This window comes from Canis aureus, chromosome 33 (assembly GCF_053574225.1).
Source record: "Canis aureus isolate CA01 chromosome 33, VMU_Caureus_v.1.0, whole genome shotgun sequence".
NCBI lineage: Eukaryota > Metazoa > Chordata > Mammalia > Carnivora > Canidae > Canis > Canis aureus.
Window position 1 is genome coordinate 7,790,171 of NC_135643.1, and position 23,589 is coordinate 7,813,759.

Consider the following 23,589-nt stretch of genomic DNA (forward strand, 5'->3'; position numbering starts at 1 on the left):
GACTCCACACAGTGAGTTGGCCATTATGCTTTCTTTGTTATTGTGATAATAAGCACAGCTTGAAAAAGTACTTTTTGCTTTCAGAGTTTTTCTCTATCTTCAATCCATTCTGGATTTTAGCTTTTGAAACAATATCCCTATTGCTTTGTGTATTTAGAAAACTTCCTTCTAGATTATGTGTCTTCTTTTTATTTTCCTTTATCATACATGAAGTGATAAATCTATGTTTATTAGTGCATACTCCTTATTTAGCTAACTTTTCTTTTTCATCAGAATTATTTTGTATTGTATTGTCAGCTTTTGAATGAAAGTCCTGAATCCTTCCAAACCATTCTCCCTCATCAAGTTCCTGTTTAAACATGTTCAGGTGGGATCCCTGAGTGGCTCAGTGGTTTAGCGCCTGCTTTCAGCCTTTGATCCTGGAGTTCCAGGATTGAATCCCACGTCAGGCTCCCTGCATGGAACCTACTTCTTCTTCTGACTGTGTCTCTGCCTCTCTCTCTCTCTCTCTCTCTATCTGTGTGTCTCTCATGAATAAATAAATAAAATCTTAAAAAAAAAACATTCAGGAAGGGCTGAAGAGACACGTGTTACAGAAAAATTATGTGATCAGAACTGAACATATATATTTGGATATCTATCTAGCTATATAAAGTTGTTTATGTGTATATGTATATAGTTGTATTTTTAAAAAAATGTACTTCAAAAATTTTATATATTTAAATTTATGATATATAAATGTATACCAATTTAAATACTTGTATATAAAACTAAAGTTTATATTAAACAAATTTCTCTCTCACCCTTAAACTTAACTAAGCATAAGTTTATTGAAAAGATTTAAAAGTTCTTTCACTGAAGGGCACAAAGCTCTTCCAAAATTTTCAAAAATATTAGTATTTTTAAATTAGAAAGCAAACAAACACAAAGGATTAGCTTAAAAATATTAGAGAACCTTGCTGTACTGTGAACATATACTTGGGATCTGGGTCCTGAACACCACCTGTCAGGCAAGGAGTCACTCCTTTGACAAGGGCATTCTTCTGTGACCATCAGCACATCTCATCCTGTGGGTTGAGACTCACTGACACAGCAACTTGAACTTTCCCTTTGACCTTTGTGAAATTCAACTTTTGGCTCGCAGTGAAATCTGTGTTTCATTGACTGTGAAATTAGGAGAATCTCCAATGAGTGAAAAATGATTAGCTTTCACTTTTGGATGAAAACATGCCAAGGACAAACATTGATTTTAAGAGATCCTTTATAGAGCATTGCACCTTATAAAACCTCACAAGGGGCAGCACCATTGATATTTTAGTGCTATAGCACTGGAGCCAAAAATCTCACCTTCCAGTTCATTACCTCTCCGTTTTTTTTTTTTTTTCTTTTTTTTTTAGGTGACTTTCTAAGTCAATTTATTTATGATCTTGGATAGCAGTATTTTTAGGTATGAGGACACAATTGCCAGATGATATTTTCTAATGCTTTAAATAGTGGGTATTCAAATAGCCTCTATTTCTCTGAACTGTATTTCAGTTGGCATCTTATATCTTCCATTCTCCCCAGCTGAACAATTATATTTTCTGTGCAAATGTAACACTTTGTTTATGCTTTTATTATATCATTCATCACTTATATTTCAGTTGTATACATGTTTCCCTCTGGACTGTAAGCCGTTGAAAGGCAGGATGTCTCCTTTACAAGTTTGTGCACTTCTGGCTATACAGCACAGAACTTGGAATTAAATACTGACCGCAAAGGCTCATTATTTGAAATTCTTAAAGTGTAAGTATTATAAGGGCAGTTCAGTGGAACGTGTTGGGTGTGAGTGTGGATATAACATATTATTTATATTTTATTTGCAAATTGGTGGATTCGGAGACATGCACTGTGTATAAAATCTGTGTAAACCAGATGACCCCGGGGGATCCCTCTTTCTCTTCTTCTATTTTACTATATTCAAATAGCCACATACCTAGGTTTAAAACTGGTAGCTTCCTATAGACAGAGCTCCAAAGTACCAAGAGACCCTTTCACTTTTGAGAGCAAGGGCTGAGCTTGGCATAAGGCTGAGGGAGGTTCAAAAGCAAATACCCAGTTTTTTCCGTCAGGTAGAATTTTACTCCTTCAGACAAATATGAAACAACTGTTTTATTTATTTATTTTTTCTTTTAAAATTTTTATTTATTTATGATAGTCACACAGAGAGAGAGAGAGAGAGGCAAAGACATAGGCAGAGGGAGAAGCAGGCCCCATGCACCAGGAGCCCGACATGGGATTCGATCCCAGGTCTCCAGGATCACACCCTGGGCCAAAGGCAGGCACTAAACCGCTGCGCCACCCAGGGATCCCTGAAACAACTGTTTTATAGAAGCAAATGCCTGCTGCATTGGAAAAGGCAGTCATCGTCTTGGTAGCCTTTCCTTTGAAGCCAAGGAATTATTTGCTTCTATGAAATAACATTCCTTCTTTAGTTGTTCCATTTGATTCAGGGATTTTTGACTAAGCATTCAGGGGTTACAAACAAATAAGAGCCAGCAGTCCGGTAATCAGGATAGCATGACTCCCTAGTGGCACATTTATTAATTTTTTTTTTGAAGATTTTATTTATTTCAGAGAGAGAGTGAGAGGAAGGGAGACCACCAGCAGGGGGGAAGGGCAGAGGGAGAAGCAGGCCTCCCACTAAGCGGGGAGCCCGAAGCGAGACTCGATCCCAGGACCCTGGGCTCATGACCTGAGCCCAAAGCATACACTTAACTGACTGAGCCATCCAGGCACCCCTACAGCGCATTTAATACTCCGCTTCCCTGTGCTACATAACCTTTCCCTGCCTTCTGCCTCCGGGATATTACTTCCCCCAACCCCTCCGAAAGAAGGCAGGAATGTCATTGCAAGCTTCAGAAGTTAGCATTAAAATGAATACTTTTTAATTTCTTTAGATGAGATGGGGCTCAGGGCTCTGGGACAATGCTGATGGATGATGTTTTAATGCAGCTGAAATGTTATTTTTACTGAACCAGGGAAAACTATAAATTTTGCTTCATTGCCACTGATGGCTCTATGCATAAAACTATGGTGGCGCCCCTCGGCCGTGAATAATCACCTCGGCACAGCAGATGTTACTTTGCGGGGAAAGCAATTCTTATGCCGAAGAATTGTGGAAAGATTAATTGTCTACAGCTGTTTCATGGCCCACAGCAATCTTGATACATTTATGATAAGTTTAAGAGCTCACTAGAGGCAGCTCCTATTCCCTGTTGCGGGAAGGGGGGGGGGGGGGAAGGAGCCAGAGGCTTTATTTTGACACCTGGATTCATAGAATCTGTCAGCTCCATTACAGCCTTCATAGAAATCCGGCCGCCAGCAGTTCTGAAATGATTGTGAGTGAGGTAAGATGCAGGAATTATCCACACGTAGATAAAGAAAAGGAGACTGAGAAGAATTATTCAAATTTGTGCAAATGAATTGCTTCCATTTTTCCTCCCTCTGCCAAGTGGAAATTGAACGTGACCCGCTCTGACCTTTCTCTATTAAGTGCTGCAAATTGCAGTAAATGCACAGTTCTGAGTGCCCTAATGAGACAGAGCCCCAGCAATGCCTCATTAATAAGGGGAGTTTGACCTTGCTGGTCAGCCCTTCATTCGATATTGAAAAGAAATAAGAAAAAAGAAGAGATGACCCACTGTAAATTTTGAACAATACATTTGATTTAGTTTGCATACACTCCCAGCCAGCCGGCCGGGCCCAGCCGTCTTCCCTTCCCCGTTTCCCTTCAGCCACAGGCTCCAAGGAGTGGCACTTACCTTTTAGGTGCCAGTGGAATGTGGCAACAGAGATGGGGTGAGTCTTGGCAGACCAGCACCAGGCTTCAGTCACTCTGGGTGGAAAGGACGTTCCTCCCCGTCTTGTTCCTTGCAAATTAGGTCCATAAGTTCTCGTCTTTTTTTTTTTTTTCTTTCCCCCTTTCTGCTCTTTTTCCTCCCTCCCCTTTTCCTTTTAAATAAAGGGATTTTTCCATTTTGGAGTGTGCATGTGTGTTTAAAAGAGGGATTGGTCCTCCGATTTTTATTGTAGCTTTCTTTACGCAGGCCCAGGTGGAGAACTTTCTCCTTGCCTGATGTACGGAAATCTAGGGCAAGAGGTGGAGTTGTGCTGTTTGTTTCTGGAGGATTACTAAACCTTATCAAGCACAGAGGGTGGCTCATACACGTGGAACTGGGCCTTGGGACTCCTCAACTGGGACTTGTTAAATGTTTCACTAGTTACAAACTTAGCGTTTGGCTTCCTTTAAACTACTGCTGATGGCACCTGTAATTCTATGTGGAGAATTTTCTGGATACAAAGCAGCCCAGCGAGCCAGGCAGGCAGTAGTTCATAAATCTATTTAAATGGTAACTCCTAATGCATAGAGATGTGTTGAAACTTTAAAGAGGTAATTTCAAGACACATGGATGTACCACTTTGTGGAATCTTAACATTTGAGGGCATCCTAGAAGTTATCTTCTCCAAACTTCTTGCAAGGCAAGAATCTATTCTGTAATGTCCCTGATATTGAAGATAAGCTAATTATAAGGGATAAGTTCCCCTCCACTTATCCACAGTTTTACTTTCCACAATTTTAGTTACCTGTGGTCAAGTGTAATCTGGAAGCAGATGATTCTCTTGACAAATTGTGAGAAGGCCAATAGAAGCCTAAAGCTACATCACAGTGCCTACGTCATTCCCCTCACTTCATCTCATCACATAGGCATTTACCGTTTCACATCAGCACAAGAAGAAAAAGAAGGGTGAGTCCAGTATGATAAGATATTTTGAGAGACCACATTGACATAATTTTAGTATAGTATATTGTTTTATTTTATCATTATTGTTGTTAATCTCTTACTGTGTCTAGTTTATCAATTAAGTTTTATCAAGGTGTGTATATAAAGGAAAAAACATATATAGGGTTTGGTACTGTGGTTTCAGGCCATCCCCTGAGGGTCTTGGAAGGGAGCCCTGTGGATAAGGAGGGGACTACTGTACCTCAGATCAGACTATTTCATTCCTGGCAGGCCAAGCTTGTGTGAAGTTCTTTCATATATATTATTAAAGGAAAATATTGTTATCATGTACAGTCACATTATGAGGTCCAATTTGAATGGAGCATCTGAAACCATCAAAATGAGATGGTTAGTCTGCGGGAAAACTGCTTTACCAAACTGTGTTTTGGGGTTATGCTTTTGACTTGTCTGGGGCATTGGTAGTTCTTTTAGAAACAACCACAATTACTGTTTCTGAATATTCTCTTCTTTTATAACATAAACTGAGATGGTGTGGGTTATGCTCTGTGCTAAAGATGATGAAAAACCATTGAATGGCTTGAAGAAGGAAGACAAATAGGTCATTTCCACATTGGAAAGGGCTTGTAGCCATTGCTGAAATTGTGGGTTGTAGTGGTGTCTCACCATAGCTTAAATTTACATTTTCTGGATGATTAATGAGGTTGGGGGTCTTTTCATGTTTTTGATTATTTGGATATGCTTTTTTTTTAAGTGTCTCTTAAAACTTTTTTCTTTTGGACTATTGGCACTTTTATTGTGTAGTGTATATCTTCATATTTTATATATTAAGACTTTGGTCAGTTATGTATTGCAATTTACAAATATCTATCAACAGTAGAATATTTACATAAATTGCAATATATTTATACCACGGAATATTGTATGGTAATACAATATTAACCTTGTGTGGCAATATGGATCAGTCTAGACATGGAAGAGTATATGTTGTATGGCTCTATTTGCATATAAAGTTCATTTGCCTATAAAGTCCCCAAACAGGTAAAACTCATCCCTGGCATTAGAAGTTAAGGAAGTGGTTACTTTTAGAGATAGGGTGGTCAATGAGTAGGAGGAGACACAGGAAGGATTCTGAAATGCTGTAATTTTCAATTTCTTGACCTGGGTAGGGGCTACACAGATATATTCATTTTGGGGAGTTAGCTGAGCTGCAAAACTTTGTATACTGTTTTGTATAAAATAGTATTTCTGCAAAAAAGTAAAGAAAAATGGTATTTGGCTATAAATCTGATAGAACATATTCAGTGATGAATTTACCAAAACTGGGTTATAGTCTGTTTTTAACAAACAATTCAAGTTAGAAGAATATACAGGTTTCCCTTCTTAAAAACAAAATGATATTGGGAATGAAAGTTGAGGATAGTGAGAAGTTGGAAGTAAATACAATCTAGCATTTTCTAAGAGACTTAGCCTTCCATCTTGTATGGAAAGTCTTTCCTGAAACAATACTCTGAATGCCCTCTCAGAGTTAACAGAAGGTTTGGATACAGGCATGGTGTGAATGGCAAGACCTAGCTGGGCTGAATGCCAACTGGCTGCCTCTGGTCCAACTGGGCATAACATCCCTGCAGATAAACACAGAAAAACAAGCAGCTTTGAAAAGGCAAAATATTCAACAATTTCAAGATGCAAAGATATTGTGTGTGTGTGTGTGTGTGTGTGTGTGTGTGTGTGCGCACGCACGCCCTTTTCTTTTCTTTCCTCATGGGATGAATCAGAAAACAGTTCCTTAAATAGGTTTTACATAATTAAAGAAATCTCTCTGCCTAAAGGAAGCCAACCAAATCAGAGAGTGGAGTCTGGAGCAAATTCCCTGATTTTTGATTCACTGTAAGGATTACATTGTCATTTGATTCTAATTACACAAATATTTTTCTTTTTCTTTTTTCTTCTTCTTGTGGTTAATCATTTGGCCTCTGCAGTCAGGCTTCCTGGGTTTACATTTGGATTCAGCTTCTCATAAACTGTGTGAGTGGGCACATTATTTAATCTCTGCAAAGTGGGGATAGAAACAGTATGCATCCTATATAGCTTGTTTGAGGATTGAATGAGAACATGCATGCTGGATGCTTATAACAGTGGATGCCACATAGTAATACCTTAATTAATATTAGCTATAGTTGTTCATAGTATTAATATTGATCACAGTGCAATCCCTCTAACTGGAACTAGGAGAGAATCTCAGATTGAAACACTTTAGAACATATTCAGTGCTTGTCAGTTGACGCTTGTGTCAGGGCTCCAGGTTTCTCCAGCCTCTGGAAACTTTTCCCTCTTCTTACCTATTACACTTGAGAGACCAAATGGAGTGGATTGTTAACCTGAGGAAGGCTTCACCATAATCTGTGGGAGGCTTCACCATCTTTTTTGAATTCCTTTAGCTCTCTTCACAACCTCAAAAACTCTAAGTCAAACCTTAGGAGCATGCCATTTGTTCTGTACCAAGACCCTTACTAATACATCTATGTTACATTTAAGTTACTCTAAAACTAATAGGAAAGAGGCATAGTCTAGTCTTAATTTTTAATTGAATTAGGATAAAATGAAATTTTTTTCAGGGCAGCCATAGAATATTCTTATGTACAAGCGTGAAATTATAATAGATTAAAATGTAACATCCTGTTAATCCCACTTTTACATTCTGTGGTAACATTATAGTTACCATTAAGAAGAAACATTTCTCCCCCAAGCAAATAAATTGGCGAATATTGCCTAACAAGATCCTCCATTTATGGAAACTGATTTGGCCAAAATTCTAACTAGATATTGAAATTCCTGGTTAGACCTGTGCTGGACCAGGATCAGTCATTCATTTGTAATTGCCCGCCTGCAGTGATATTTAGAAATCTAATGACTTTATGTTAACTATCTGGTAGTTGGTAGTCAGTGCTTTTTTCACACTCGGATCATTGATTATTATTTTCCAGAAATAAAGAGTATTGGTCTTCCAGGATGAGGAGGTGAGGAGACAGCCCCTTTGCTTTTCCTGTGGATATTTTTTGTTTGTATGGTATTTTGAGCAGGTCTTGCCTAAACCTGCATCCTCTTGCTCTCAGCTCTTGTGACATTCTCTTCCATCTCTGCGCTGATTGCTTCTTCCCATTAGGTTAGGTCTAGGTCCAGGCTATACTTGGCAATACTGCGTGCCCCTCTGTGGAAGATGTGGAAATCTAACTAGAGATTAGCTTCCTACACTTACTGCATCTTTATGAGCCAACTCCCAGCCCAGGCAGCCCTACCTGGCTGTTCTCTCTGCCCAGTCCTGCATGGCTCTGAGCTCCCAATGCTAGAAGTCCTGAAAAGAGTACCACTGCCTAATGGGCTGGTTTTTACAATTTTAATTTCTTTATTTTTTGTTTTATTTACAAGGGTCACATTTAAAAAAAAATACAGACTTGGCATATTTTTATTAACTAACCCAGATGGTGCTTTAATTATTCAAGAAAATAAAGTCTTGTTAGAAGCAAGGTGATCACACAAGGTAGAAGTAGATGAGGCATGTCTTGCCATGGTTTCTCCCAGAAACCATGTCCCTCATAGAAGGAAGAATTGCTGCCTGAGATAGTGCTTGTGTAGATCTCATTTGTTATGAAAAGTTCATTTCTTACTATGCTACTGACCTTTTATTATAGAAGAACTTCAGGAGTTATCTACAAACTAAAATTAAAGAATATTTATGAACATATTGGGCTCTTCTAGTTGTCGGCCCATCTAGAATCAGCAAAGCTGCATCTTCATTTGAGGTCAGAATGGGGAGAATCCAGTGTCAAATTCCCTAAAAAACATCTGTGTCTCCACTTCTGGTGTCTTGGAGAGCTATTTCCTCCAATAGCTCTAGTTCAGTGGGATCTTACTAGGTATTTACCTGTCAAAAGGGGTCTTTGGGGAAGTATGTACAGCTTCTCGAGCTATAAGATGCTAAGTTGCCTTGTGAACGGTTGACAGGTAGAAATAAATCTTCTAATTTATTGGTTCCCCTTTTCTGTGGATTCTTGTGGTCCAAGTGTGACTTCGAGAATACTGACTTAAGAATTCTGGATGGATGTTTCACCTCATTGTTTTGTGATGTGGTTAGAAGTTGTGGGGTTCAGAGCTGATGGCCAAGAAGGAATTTTTGGGACTTCTTTGGTACAAAAAAGTGTTTCTTTTAAAGCACAGGACAGGGCCCATTGGCAGAAAGAGCTGCCCTGGGGGTTGTGAGGAGTGGCCGATCATAGGGGGTTAGCCATAGTGTAAGTCTCTAAGGAATTTTGGAAGCAAGGTTTCCAGGACCTTGAGGGGCCTAGCTATTGTTAGGAGAATATCATTTATTACTTCCTAGTACAAACTCAGTCATTAGACCTTTCAGATGTATATTGGTGGGTCTCAAGCTTGGTGGATGACTGCTAAGATATATCTTGGGGGGTAGAGATAAAGGAAGTTTCTAAAAGAATTTTTATATGTTAAAGTAGACTTACAGAATCCTGGGGGGTGGGTGGGTGGATGGGAGGCTCAGATTGCCTTTTGCCCTTAGCAAAGCATTAACATCAAGGCAGCTGAGTTCCTAGAGAAATGAATGTCACTGCCTGTTTCAAGAACTTGTCAGCGGACTGTAAGTAGTAAGGAAATTTAATTTTTCTTTTTGCCTTTGTTTCCCACATCATTTTGGAAGTCCTTTTATTAGGCAGTGAGACTGTGTTGGAAGAAGTTAGTGTACCATACCTGGGATTCACTTAATCACCATCTTGGTCAACAGATTCTTGGCATATCCCTTTTCATGTGAGTTCCTGAAGCTGCAGATATGATCACCTAATGGAGGATGTTATCAGAATCTTGGGCTAATTTATACCCACTATTCCTCTCTCATCCCACTCTTTTATCTTCTAAAGTTTCCTCTGGTTGCCACTGGTCATCCGATAATTCAGTGGCTGTCACACTTGAGTGGGCATCAAAATCACTTGCTGAGCTCCACTTTCAAAATTTCTGATTCAGTAGGTCTGGGAAGGAGCCAAGTTTTTGCATCTCTAATGAGTTCTTAGATGGTGCTGATGCTGCTAGTCTCAGGGTCACACTTTGGGGACCACAGCAATACTGAAACACGTTGCCTAGTAAATAGCAGAATGAGAGTAAAGAATATGGACTTTGGAGACATAGAGAACTAGCTTGAATGCTGGCTTCTCCATTTAAACTGCAAAATATAAGGCAAGTTCTATAAAAAGTCTTTATAACTGTTTCCTCGCCTGAAATAGTATTACTCTACAAAATGGTGTTGAGAGGACTAAAGTAGACAAGACAGATGAATGCCTGTCTCACAGTTTGGCATGTAGTAAGCACTGAATCATGTTTGGAGTGTACAGGGAGTCACTTGTAGTCCACATGGCATAGATGGATATTGTTGTAAATCAACATGTAAACTTACAGTTCTTACTTTTCAAAAACTGTAATTTGGGGATGTTAGGGTGAAGAGAGTAGTTGATACATGGCTGCTTCAGATAAAGTTTGATAGTGGCTATATCCATAAGCCAGTTTACTGGTAAGCCAAGGACCAACACATGTTGTTTTCCTCATGTAAAATGTAAATTATAAATAAGGAAGAAAACACTCTTGATACATGAAGGCTATCTGCTAACAGTGTTAAAGGTATAAGAATTTACCACCCCAAAATAGGCCTCTTTGGAGGCATATGGATTATTTTGAGTGAAAGGATATTGAGAACTAGAAAATACAGCAAAAGCTCTAAAAACAGGGCATCTCTTTTCTTTTTGTAAAGAAAATCTGTCTCCTTCTCTAGCACCAGAGGAAGACACTTAAATGCTATCAATGGAGAAGGCACTGACTTGAATCTGCAAATAAACCTTACCAGACATCCTTGTTACCATACTTTTCCTGGTCACTTTGCCCTGCCTAGAAGCCCAAAACATGTTTTTCTTACCTTAGATGGCATATAAGCACTAATTCTTTTTAAAATTTTAATTAATTAATTAATTAATTAATTAATATTATTATTATTATTTTTTACCATGGTGCCAAAACTGGGACTTGAACTTACATGTGAGATCAAGACCTGAGCTAATTAGGATCAAGAGTTGGTCATTTAACCAACTGAGCCAGCCAGGCATTCCATAAGCCTCAATTCTAATCACTCCTTGGAGTTACTCGTTGTTGGGTTCTCCCATGTGTACATGCATAATGTATATGTTAATAAACTTCTGTTTGTTGTTCTCTTGTTAACTTGTCATTGGCCAGTCTAATTCATAGGAGGGTCCCAGCTGGGAAACCTCAGATGAGTAGAGGAAAAGATTTTTTTTCTTCCTCTATAGTTAATTCTCTATATTAAAAAAAAACTTCTCAACTTTGATCATTATATGTATTTATTTAAGAATTTTAATTGTGGTAAAATACACATAACATAAAATTTGCTGTCCTAACCATTTTTAAGTATACAGTTCAATGGCATTATATATATATTCATATTGTTGTGTTACTATCACCACTATCTATCCACAGAACATCTTAAATCTTGCAAAATTGAAGCTATACCTACTAAACAATTCCTCATTCCACTCCTACTCCACTCCCACCACCGAAAACCATCATTTTACTTTCTATCTCTAGAGTTCTTTTTATTTGTTTGATATCATTTCTTTTCTTCTGGGTTGAGTGAATTGCCCTCTCCCCAGACTCCTCCTCACCTAAACTGGCACAGTTTGGTCTTCCCATCTTAATAGATTTATTTATTGATTCCTGCATTCATTTTTTCATTCAAAAGGGACTCATTGTTTCCCTACTATGTGCCAGGCCCTGAAGTTCCTAGATGGCTGGGAAAATGCACTTTGGCTTACTGTGGGCTGTCAGGCTTATAGTAACTACCTCATATGGAATTGTTGGTTGACTGTGGGTGTGCAGAAATATGCATATATTTGAGTCTGGCATATGTTATTTGTAAAGGCTTGGGAAACATTAAAAATATTTATTGTACATTTATTTTGTATCCTGCCACATTGCTGAATTGCTGTATGAGTTCTAGCAATCTTGGGGTGGAGTCTTCAGGGTTTTCTTTGTACAATATCATGTCATCTGCAAAGAGGGGGAGTTCAGCTTCTTCTTTGCCAATTTGAATGCCTTTTAATTCTTTTTTGTTGTCTGATTGCTGAGGCTAGGACTTCTAGTACTATGTTGAACAACAATGGTGAGAGTGGACATCACTGTCGTGTTCCTGATTCTAGGGGAAAGGCTCTCAGTGTTTCCCCGTTGAGAATCATATTTGCTGCGGGCTTTTCATAAATGGTTTTTAAGATATTGAGGAATGTTCCCTCTATCCCTACACATTGAAGAATTTTAATCAGGAATGGATGCTGTATTTTGTCAATGCCTTCTCTGCATCTATTGAGAGGATCATATCGTTCTTGTTTTTTCTCTTACTGATGTGATCTATCACGTTGATTGTGAGACAAGAATCCATCAAAATCCTAGAGGAGAACACAGGCAACACGCTTTTTGAACTTGGCCACAGTAACTTTTGCAAGATACATCTATGAGGGCAAGGGAAACAAAAGCAAAAATGAACTATTGGGACTTCATCAAGATAAAAAGCTTTTGTACAGCAAAAGAAACAGTCAACAAAACTAAAAGACAACCTACAGAATGGGAGAAGATATTTGCAAATGACGTATCGGATAAAGGGCTAGTTTCCAAGATCTATAAAGAACTTATGAAACTCAACAGCAAAGAAACAAACAATGCAATCATGAAATGGGCAAAAGACATGAAGAGAAATCTCACAGAGGAAGACATAGACATGGCCAACAAGCACATGAGAAAATGCTCTGTGTCACTTGCCATCAAGGAAATACAAATCAAAACCACAATGAGATCCCACCTTACACCATTGAGAATGGTGAAAATTAACAAGACAGGAAACACCAAATGTTGGAGAAGATGTGGAGAAAGGGGAACCCTCTTGCACTGTTGGTGGGAATGTGAACTGATATAGCCACTCTGGAAAACTGTGTGGAGGTTCCTCAAGAAGTTAAAAATAGAGCTACTCCACGACCCAGCAATTTCACTACGGGGGATTTACCCCAAAGATGCTGATGTGGTGATATGCTGGGACACGTGCACCCCAATGTTCATAGCAGCAATGTCCACAATAGCCAAACTGTGGAAGGAGCCACGATATCTTTTGACAGATGAATGGATAAAGAAAATGTGGTATATATATACAGTGGAATATTAGCCATCAGAAGATATGAATACCCACCATTTGCTTCAACGTGGATGGAATTGGAGGGTATTATGCTGAGTGAAGTAAGTCAATCAGATAAGGATAATTATTATATGGTTTCACTCCTACGTGGAATATAAGAAATCGTGAAAGAGATTAACAGGGAAAGGAGGGGAACTGAGTGGGAAAAATTAGAGAGGGAGACAAACTATGAGAGACTCCTTAGGTTGGGAAACAAAGGGTTGTGGAAGAGGATGGGGTAAATGGGTGATGGGCAATGAGGAGGGCATTTGATGGGATGAGCGCTGGATGTTGTAGTATATGTTGGCAAATTGAATTAATTTTTATTTATTTATTTATTTTACAGTTTTCCCATTTATTTATTTATTTATTTATGTATTTTTTTTATTGGAGTTCGATTTGCCAACATATAACACCCAGTGCTCATCCTGTCAAGTGCCCCCCTCAGTGCCTGTCCTCTAGGATTTTGATGGACTCTTGTCTCACATTTAGATCTTTCATCCATTTTGAGTTTATCTTTGTGTATGGTGTAAGAGAGTGGTCTAGTTTCATTCTTCTGCATGTGGATGTCCAATTTTCCCAGCACCATTTATTGAAGAGACTGTCTTTCTTCCAGTGGATAGTCTTTCCTCCTTTATCGAATATTAGTTGACCATAAAGTTCAGGGTCCACTTCTGGGTTCTCTATTCTGTTCCATTGATCTATGTGGCTGTTTTTGTGCCAGTACCACACTGTCTTGATGACCACAGCTTTGTAGTCCAACCTGAAATCCGGCATTGTGATGCCCCTGGCTCTGGTTTTCTTTTTCAATATTCCCCCTGGCTATTCGGGGTCTTTTCTGACTCCACACAAATCTTAAGATGATTTGTTCTGACTCTCTGAAGAAAGTCCATGGTATTTTGATAGGGATTGCATTGAATGTGTAAATTACCCTGGGTAGCATTGACATCTTCACAATTTTAATTCTTCCAATCCATGAGCATGGAATATTTTTCCATCTCTTTGTGTCTTCCATCTCTTTGTGTCTTTCTCAATTTCTTTCAGAAGTGTTCTGTAGTTTTTAGGATATAGATCCTTTACCTCTTTGGTTAGGTTTATTCCTAGGTATCTTATGCTTTTGGGTGCAATTGTCAATGGGATTGACTCCTTAATTTCTCTTTCTTCAGTCTCATTGTTAGTGTATAGAAACGCCACTGACTTCTGGGCATTGATTTTGTATCCTGCCACACTTCTGAATTGCTGTATGAGTTCTAGCAATCTTGGGGTGGAGTCTTTTGGGTTTTCTATGTACAGTATCATGTCATCTGCGAAGAGGGAGAGTTTGACTTCTTCTTTGCCAATTTGAATGCCTTTTATTGCTTTTTGTTGTCTGATTGCTGAGGCTAGGACTTCTCGTACTATGTTGAATAGCAGTGGTGAGAGTGGACATCCCTGTCTTGTTCCTGATCTTAGGGGAAAGGCTTCCAGTATTTCCCCATTGAGAATGATATTTGCTGTGGGCTTTTCATAGATGGCTTTTAAGATGCTGAGGAATGTTCCTTCTACCCCTACACTCTGAAGAGTTTTGATCAGGAATGGATGCTGTATTTTGTCAAATGCTTTCTCTGCATCTATTGAGAGGATCATATGGTTCTTGGTTTTTCTCTTGTTGATATGATCTGTCATGTTGATTGCTTTATGAGTATTGAACCACCTTGCATCCTGGGGATAAATCCCACTTGGTCATCGTGAATAATCTTAATGTACTGTTGGATCCTATTGGCTGGTATCTTGTTGAGAATATTTGTATCTGTGTTCATCAGGGATATTGGTCTATAATTCTCCTTTTTTGGTGAGGTCTTTGTCTGGTTTTGGAATTAAGGTGATGCTGGCCTCATAAAATGAGTTTGGAAGAACTCCATCCTTTTCTATCTTTTGAAACAGCTTTAGTAGAATAGGTATTGTTTCTTCTTTAAACGTTTGATAGAATTCCCCTGGGAAGCCATCTGGCCCTGGACTTTTGTGTTTTGGGAGGTTTTTGATGACTGCTTCAATTTCCTCCCTGGTTATCAGCCTGTTCAGGTTTTCTATTTCTTCCTGTTCCAGTTTTGGTAGTTTGTGGTTTTCCAGAAATGTGTCCATTTCTTCTAGATTGACTAATTTATTGGCATATAGCTACTCATAATATGTTTTTAATATCATTTGTATATTTCCTTGTTATTGCTTGTGACCTCTCCTTTCTTATTCATGATTTTATTAATTTGAGTCTTTTCTTTTTAATAAGGCTGGCTAATGGTTTATCTATCTTATTAATTCTTTCCAAGAACCAATTCCTGGTTTTGTTGATCTGTTCCACAGTTCTTCTTGTCTCTATTTCATTGAGTTCTGCTCGAATCTTTATTAACTCTCTTCTGCTTGGTGTAGGTTTTATTTGCTGTTCTTTCTCCAGTTCCTTTAGGTGCAAGATTAGCTTGTGTATTTGAGTTTTCTCCAATTTTTTGAGGGATGCTTGTATTGCGATGTATTTCCCTCTTAGGACTGCTTTTGCTGTATCCCGAAGATTTTGAACGGTTGTGTCTTCGTTTTCATTAGTTTCCATGAATCTTTTTAATTATTCTCTAATTTCCTGGTTGACTCATTCATCCTTTAGCAGGATGCTCTTTAACCTCCACGTGTTTGAGTTTCTTCCAAGTTTCTTCTTGTTATTGAGTTCAAGTTTCAAAGCATTATGGTCTGAAAATATGCAGGGGACAATCCTAATCTTTTGGTATCTGTTGAGACCTGATTTGTGACCCAGTATGTGGTCTATTCTGGAGAAAGTTCCATGTGCACTTGAGAAGAATGTGTATTCAGTTGCATTTGGATGCAAAGTTCTGTAGATATCTGTGAAATCCATCTGGTCCAGTGTATTATTTAAAGCTCTCGTTTCTTTGGAGATGTGCTTAGAAGATCTGTCATTTGCAGAAAGTGCTATGAGAAGTCTCCTACTATTAGTGTATTATTATCTAAGTATGTCTTTACTTTGGTTATTAATTGATATACTTGGCAGCTCCCACATTAGGGGCATAAATATTCATGATTGTTAGTTCCTCTTGTTGGATAGACCCTTGAAGTATGATATAGTGTCCGTCTTCATCTCTTACTATGGTCTTTGGGAAACTTTAATTTATCTGATATAAGGATTTCTACCCCTATTTTCTTTTGAGGACCATTTGAATGGTAAATGGCTCTCCAATCTTTCATTTTCAGGCTGGAGGTGTCCTTACGTCTAAAATGGTCTCTTGTAGACAGCAAATAGATGGATCTTGCTTTTTTATCCAGTCTGAAACCTTGTGTCTTTTGATGGGATCATTTAGCCCATTCATGTTCAGAGTTACTATTGAAAGATATGAATTTAGTGTCATTGTAATACCTATTCAGTCCCTGTTTTTGTGGATTATTTCTTTGGGCTTCCTTTTTCTTTTACAGGGTCCCCCTTGATATTTCTTGCAGAGCTGGTTTGGTGGTCACATATTCTTTCAGTTTCTGCCTATCTTGGAAGCTCTTTATCTCTCCCTCTATTCTGAATGAGAGCCTTGCTGGATAAAGTATTCTTGGTTGCATGTTCTTCTTATTTAGAACCCTGAATATATCCTGCCAGCCCTTTCTGGCCTGCCAGGTCTCTGTGGAGAGGTCTGCTGTTACCCTAATACTCCTCCCCATAAAAGTCAGGGATTTCTTGTCTCTTGCTGCTTTAAGGATTGTCTCTTTATCTTTGGAATTTGCAAGTTTCACTATTAAATATCAAGGTGTTGAATGGTTTTTATTGATTTTGGGGGGAACCTCTTTATCTCCTGGATCTGAATGCCTGTTTCCCTCCACAAATTAAGGAATTTCTCAGCTATGATTTGTTCAAATATGCTTTCTTGCCCTCTGTCCCTCTCGGCACTCTCTGAAACCCCAATTATATGTAGATTTTTCCTATTGAGGCTATCATTTATTTCCCTTAACCTTTCCTCATGGTCTTTTAATTATTTTTCTCTTTTCTCCTCAGCATCCTTCTTTGCCATCAACTTGTCTTCTATGTCACTCACTCTTTCTTCTACCTCATTGACCCTCATTGTTAGGACCTCTGATTTGGATTGCACCTCATTTGATTGCTTTTTTATTTTGGCATGATTATATCTATATTCTGCAGTCATGAAATCTCTTGATTCCTTTATGCTTTTTTTCCAGAGTCACCAGTAGTTTTATAATTGTGCTTCTGAATTGGCTTTCTACATCGAATTGTAATCCAAGTTCTGTAATTCTGTGGCGGAGAGTAGTGTTTCTGATTCTTTCTTTTGTGGTGTGTTCTTCTTTCTAGTCATTTTGCTTAGTGCAGGGTGGCTGTATGAGTGGGCTGAGTCAAGAATATCAACCATGACCTAAGTAAATTTCAACCTAGATGCTTCTGCGGAGGTCATAGACCAGAAATTGAAAAGAAAGATCAGAATGATGTAACACAAAAGGACCATGAAAGTGAAAAACAAATTTTAAAACAAAGTAGTAAAAAATAAAAGCCAAGAAGAAGAGAAAAAAAATGAAAAAGAAGAAAAAAAAAGGCAGGGGGACTGGGAGATGGTGGTGGTGATGAAGTTGTAGTGGGGGGAGAATGTAGTCTACCTGAGGGCTTCTAGAGGGTGATCCTCTTGTTTCTGAGGATATTAAGTTCTGTATGTTAGAAGATACTCAGTCCCAAATTTATATAAACCAGAAATACTTGTAGAGGGCCCCAACATTGACCAAAACAAATGAGATAAAAGAGGGGGGCAGCATGGGAATGAGGAATCTTACAGTATGAACCAGCATGGTGTACCACTTGGTTCTGGGTGCATGCTGGTCATGTTTTAGGAGGTATTAACTTCTGCCATTGTAGAACAGAATGAGGCAGAGAAAACAAAAACACAAAACAAAAAAAACATATCTTGTATATCTCCCAAAATTAAGTTGAGTATGTTGAAGGGAATCTAGAAGTGGAAAATATATCTAGGACCTGTAATTGTAGAAATATGAAAGTCAAAAAGGAAGAATCTTAAAAAATGAAGAGGTGGTAAAATATTTTGTAGTTAAGGTGGGAAAAGAGAAAAAAAAAGGGAAATTTACAGTCTGATATAAAAACAAATTGTACTGGAAAAAGGAAGAAAAAAATAGGAGGGGTACCCTCTGGTTCTATATACTATAAATCCCTCGACTTCCCCTGGAGCTTTCCAGCACTGCTCGGCCAAGAACTTGCTCTTCCTCTGTCCTTTCAGCTGGTCTTCTGGGGGAGGGTCCTGCTGTGCTGATTCTCAGGTGTGTGCACCCGGGGGAGCTGCCCCACCCCCTGCCAGGTGCCGGGCTCACTGGGAGCTGTTTACCCGGTGAGGCTCCTGTTCCCTGGTGGCTTCGCCCTCTCCCAGACACAGGGTGACACCAGGAGGAATGACACTACTGGCAGCGGCCAGCTCGCCCACCCTGGAGTCAGCTCCCCAAGTAACCACCCCCAGTCTCCCAGTCTGCACTGGCCTAGATGCTCCCAGGCGGGGGGTGCTGACCTGCACAGTTCGGGGACACCCGGTGGCAGGAGTGTCATCGCCGTTCTGTGCCCTCTCGGCCTCTGCCTGTCCCGGGGGGTGCACAGGATCCTGAGCTGTGTCCCCCCAGTGCCCTGGGATCCGGGGCCTGTGGTGCTGGAATCGCCCTCCTGGGGCCACGGGTTCTGAAGGCAGCAGGGCGCAGCCCCCTCTGCGTGGAGCCCCCGCCTGACCCACCGGCTTCTCCCCAAGGCCGCGCCGGGCGCTCCAGCCCTTTACCCAGCTCTGCCGCCAGGGGTGGTGCGCTCTCCCCCCGGTTGCACTTCCTCTGTTAGTGACCGTGGGAGACTGGAGGCTCCACTGGCCCTCCTGCAGTTCTGCCAATTTTCCTGCTGAGCACTTTCTATCCAGGAAGAATCAGGTGCGGATTTTTAAAGTTCCTGCTTCTCTGGGGCTGAGCTTTCCTGTCCAGGAAGTTCGCCTACTGGCCTTAGCCCGGCTCCTCGCAGCGGCTCCTCCCACACTTGATTCTTTTTTATTTTTTTCCCCCTTCCTATCTTGTTGGAAGCGAAAACTTTTCTCTCTGTAGTGTTCTAGCTGTTCTCTCTTTAAATCTCAGGTCGAATTCGTAGGTTTTCAGGATGGTTTGAAACTAATCTAGGTATGTTGGTGAGGCTGGGTGAGTTGAAGACCCTACTCCTCCACCAGCTTCCTAGGTTTAACCGGCCAATTGAATTTAAACTAAAAAATGTTAAATAAATAAATAAATAAATAAATAAATAAAGTAAAACAAATATTTATTGTTCTATAAATTTTTCTTCAATAATCAAATGATAATGTACATGCTGGTAATGAATGTGGGATGTCTAAAGCAAGGCACTTAATGTTTTAATTCATATCTTTTACATGCATCATTGCTTTCAGACTTCTACTAGTTTCTTTTACATTTTGGGCCTGTCCTTATTTTGGCTTTTGTGCATATTATATGTAAATAGTGTTTTAAAGTTTATTTAGTTAACAAAAAGGTATACTAAAAAATGAATAACAGAGATGAAGGAATTTTTCCTCTAAAAGAAATAAAAGAACTGAGATATTGTTAGAAAATTTCAGATAAAAATTCTAGGTATTTTGGATTTCTTTTGTGACTTTAGTGGAGACTGAATTTACTTTCTTAATTGAAGTAACCAAAAACCAATATCAAAAGACATAAAACAAAATGTATCTGAAGACATTGGGTATTAAGTAGTGAAGCAATTATTTCTAAAACATAAACAAATAAGGTGAATACTACCGTTGTTTCAGCTTTTTGCCTGGAGCATATTCCCAGGAAGGGGGATCCAGAGAGAGCCTATCATTCACAAGGGGTTGAGGAAAGGGATCTGGGAGTCTGAGGAAATAGAGTTTCAGGACAACTACTAGAGAGGAGAGAGCTACACAGAGAGAACCCCTAGAAAATGGCAGAGGGTCCCAACTGAGTATGCAGTTGATTACTAATTATTGTATAGGGTAAAAAACTTCCCAAGGGTGAGGAAAGAACCACCCAAAAGAGTTTGAGGGAATAAATTTTAGAACTGACACAAGACTGGGAATAGTACCTGTTCTCAACAGCCAGAGCAGAAAACCTAATAATTCATAGGTTCATGGGTAGAGTCCTAAGAAGAGTTTTGCTTCAGTAGTGGGAAAAAATTGGACCTAGAGCAAATGCTACTTTGATCCAGTAATAAGAAAAAATTAAAATTAAAATGAAACTAGAAATGCTTAGATGATAGAATTAGTAGGAAAGGGTTTTAAAGCAGTTGCTGTGATGATTCTCTGTGTTTAAGGAGCTAATGAAAAGATTGGACCTGTTAGGTAGACACAAGGAAAATAAAGTAAAAAAGCCAAGGCAAAGGAAGCTATGATGCCTAAGATGAGAGAGATACTGGATAGGATTAGTAGCAGAGTGGGTACTGTAAAAGAAAAGAGTAGTGAACCTGGATACAGAGTAATATAAACTTTTCAAATGAAACACAGAAAGAAAAAAGACAAAAATAGTTAAAAGAATACCAGTGAGCTCTGCAACAATTTCAGACAACTAAGTATGCATGAAAAGGGAGTCCCCAAAAGAGAGGGGAACAGGACAAATACTTGAAAAAAAATAATTCTCAAAAGTCTTCTAAAAGTAATGAAAATCCTTAGCTTACAAATCCAACAAACTCAGTAAACTTCAAGCACAAAATACATGAGGAAAATTACATCAGAGGATATAATATGCAAATTCTGTAAAGCCAATGAAAAAGAACAAATCTTAAAAGGAGCCAGAGAAACTAAAATATGCATGACAGAGTTCTTGTTTGAAGTGATGCATGTTAGAAGATAGTGAAACAATATTTTTAAACTAATGAAAGAAAAAAAAAGCCAAGCTCTGTCAACCTAGAATTTTATACTAGTGAAAATATATAGGTAGTCTTTGCCCAGTAAGGTGAGACCATAAAAAAAAAAAAAAAAAAAAAAGATCATGCAAAATGAAATTGTGCAAAGCAATCTTAATCAGTGGGAAAAAAATTACCATTGTTCCATGATCTTTAAGCATTTTGCCAAAATAAGCCTTCCAGAGAAGATGGGGGTATAGGGGCATCCGAAACTTGCCTCATCTCATGGATAACATCTCAGTAGATAACATGCACATCAGTGCATGTTAACCCAGAAAATGACCCAAAGATTGGCAGAACAGACGTTCCACAGTTAACTTAGAGAAGAGACCACATTGAAGAGGACAGAGATACAGTGAGGAGCTAAATGGACCCACATGACTATCTGAGGGAAGGAGGGATGCTGTGGGCTCAGAGAAAGGAGAGAAACAGACCCTCACATCAGGCATCCAAGGCAGGGAACCCCCATGAGAAGATGAATCCCTATAACATTTGGCTTTGAAAACCAAAGGGGCATAATATCATAAGTTCTTTCAATCAGCAGGGTTTAACACTTGAACCATAAAAATCAGTGGGTTTAGCTCTGGGAGAGCTGGGAGGGTGAGAGGAAACTGAGCCCCTGCCCTTAAAGCGACAGCACAGCAAACAGCCCCACAGAGATAGAGCATAGAAACAGCAGTTTGTAAAAATGCCTGTGGTATACATGAGAGAGATTTATTTGCTAATCTCTGAGTGTGCACTGGAAGAACAGAGATTGTTGACATTTCTCCAGGTTAAAGGAGATGGTGGGCATTGTTTCCCCTCCTGCCTCTCAGCCTACACACATGGACACCTGCAGGAACTGATGCAACACAAATACTCTACCTAACTTACAGTTTAACAGAATGCTTGCCACTATATGCTTCCGTGGATCTGTGCCCTCCAACCTGGCTGGCCTGGGCAGGAGTTCTGAGGCATCAAGTCCCCTTCTGTAGCAGACCTATATGAACCTTACTAATACTACATGTCCTGCCTCTGCATTCTCCTATGGGTCTGTTCCTTCTAACAAGTCCTTGGCCAGAGCCCACCCAAAGTGGTGCCACAGGCTTCACAGTGTGTGAGCAACGCCGACAGGCCAGCATTACTCCAAAATGACTTCTACCCCAGGAAGAGGGGAAGATAACCACAGACACACACACCAGTTGGACTGTCTATAGCAGTGGGCTGTGGGAAGACAGCTGGTCTGACTATAAGCCCTACCCGCCCCCCCCTCCCCCAAGAAAGCTTCTAAGGGGACAATACAGGGAAAGACCCTGTAATCTGGCACTACTGTCTCTCTGGCAAACACTTAGTCTGTCTCAACTCAAACACAGGGAAGTCTCAGACTGGCCTACCAGCAACTCCAGGACAAAACACTACCCACATAATTCAAAAAGAACCAATGCAGATTACTGGACTGAAGGCAAAAGCAGCTCAGCCACAGCAATAGGGCACACACAGCACACATAGGAGATACCTTTGAAGCACCAGGTTCTGGTGAATAGGGGAGATTACACTGCAAGACAGTCAGGACCTCTTCTTCATAAGGCCAATATTCTTTATTTTAAAGATTTATTTATTTAGTTTAGAGAGAGAGAGAGTGCGAGTTCATGTGTGAGTGAGAGTGGGGGGAAGTGCAGAAGGAGAGGGAGTTAGAGAATCCCAAGGAGACTCCACGCTGAGCATGGAGCCTGGCGTCAAGTTTGACCTGACTGAAACCAATAGTCAGACACTCAACTGACTGATCCATCCTGGTGCTCCTTAAGGCCACTACTTTCAAGAGTAGAAGACATAACTGACTTTCCTAATACACAGAAACAGACAAGAGAGCCAGACAAAATTAAGAGACTGAGGAATGTGTCCACAAAGAAAGAATAGGACAAAATCACAGCAAGAGAGCTACATGAAACAGATAAGTAATATGCCTGATTGAGAATTTAAAGTAATAATCATAAAGATACTCACTGGGCTTCAGAAAAGAGCAGAGGACTTCAGGAAGGCTATTAACAAGGAGATAGAAAACATAAAAGAACAAATCAGACATGAAATACTCAAAATCTGAAATTAAAAATACACTAGTTGGAATAAATAGCAGATGAGAGGAAGCAGAAGAATGGATCAGTGACCTGGAGGACAGAGTACTGGAAAGCAATCAGACTGAACAGTACAGAGAGAAACAATAATAATAAGTGAAAATAGACTCGGAGTACTCAATGACACCATTAAGTGTAATACCATTCATATTATAAGGATCTCAGAAGGAGAAGAGAAAGAAAGGAGGCAGAAGATTCATTTGAAGAAATAATAGCTGAAAACTTTCCAAATCTAGGGAAGGAAACAAAAATCCAGATCCAGGCACAGAGGCACAGAGATCCCTCAATGAAATCAACCTGGGGAGGTCCGCATCAAGGCACATAGTAATTAAAAAGGCAAGAAATAGTGATAAAGAGAGAATTTTAAAAGCAGCAAGAGAAAAGAAAACATGTACATACAAGGAAAATCCCATAAGGTCAGCTGATTTTCAGCAGAAACTTTGCAGGCCAGAAGAGAATGGCATGATACATTCAAAGTGCTGAACGAAA

At 39.5% G+C, this 23,589-nt stretch overlaps 1 long non-coding RNA gene across 1 annotated transcript in view; it reads left to right on the plus strand.

The window, feature by feature from the left end:
• LOC144304257 (uncharacterized) overlaps positions 1 to 23,589 on the plus strand; it is a 79,765-nt gene that overhangs the window by 25,939 nt on the left and 30,237 nt on the right. The window contains exons 2-3 of the long non-coding RNA XR_013371185.1: positions 1,644 to 1,785; positions 4,623 to 4,787. This is a non-coding gene — a long non-coding RNA (uncharacterized LOC144304257). The remainder of the gene's footprint in view (positions 1 to 1,643; positions 1,786 to 4,622; positions 4,788 to 23,589) is intronic.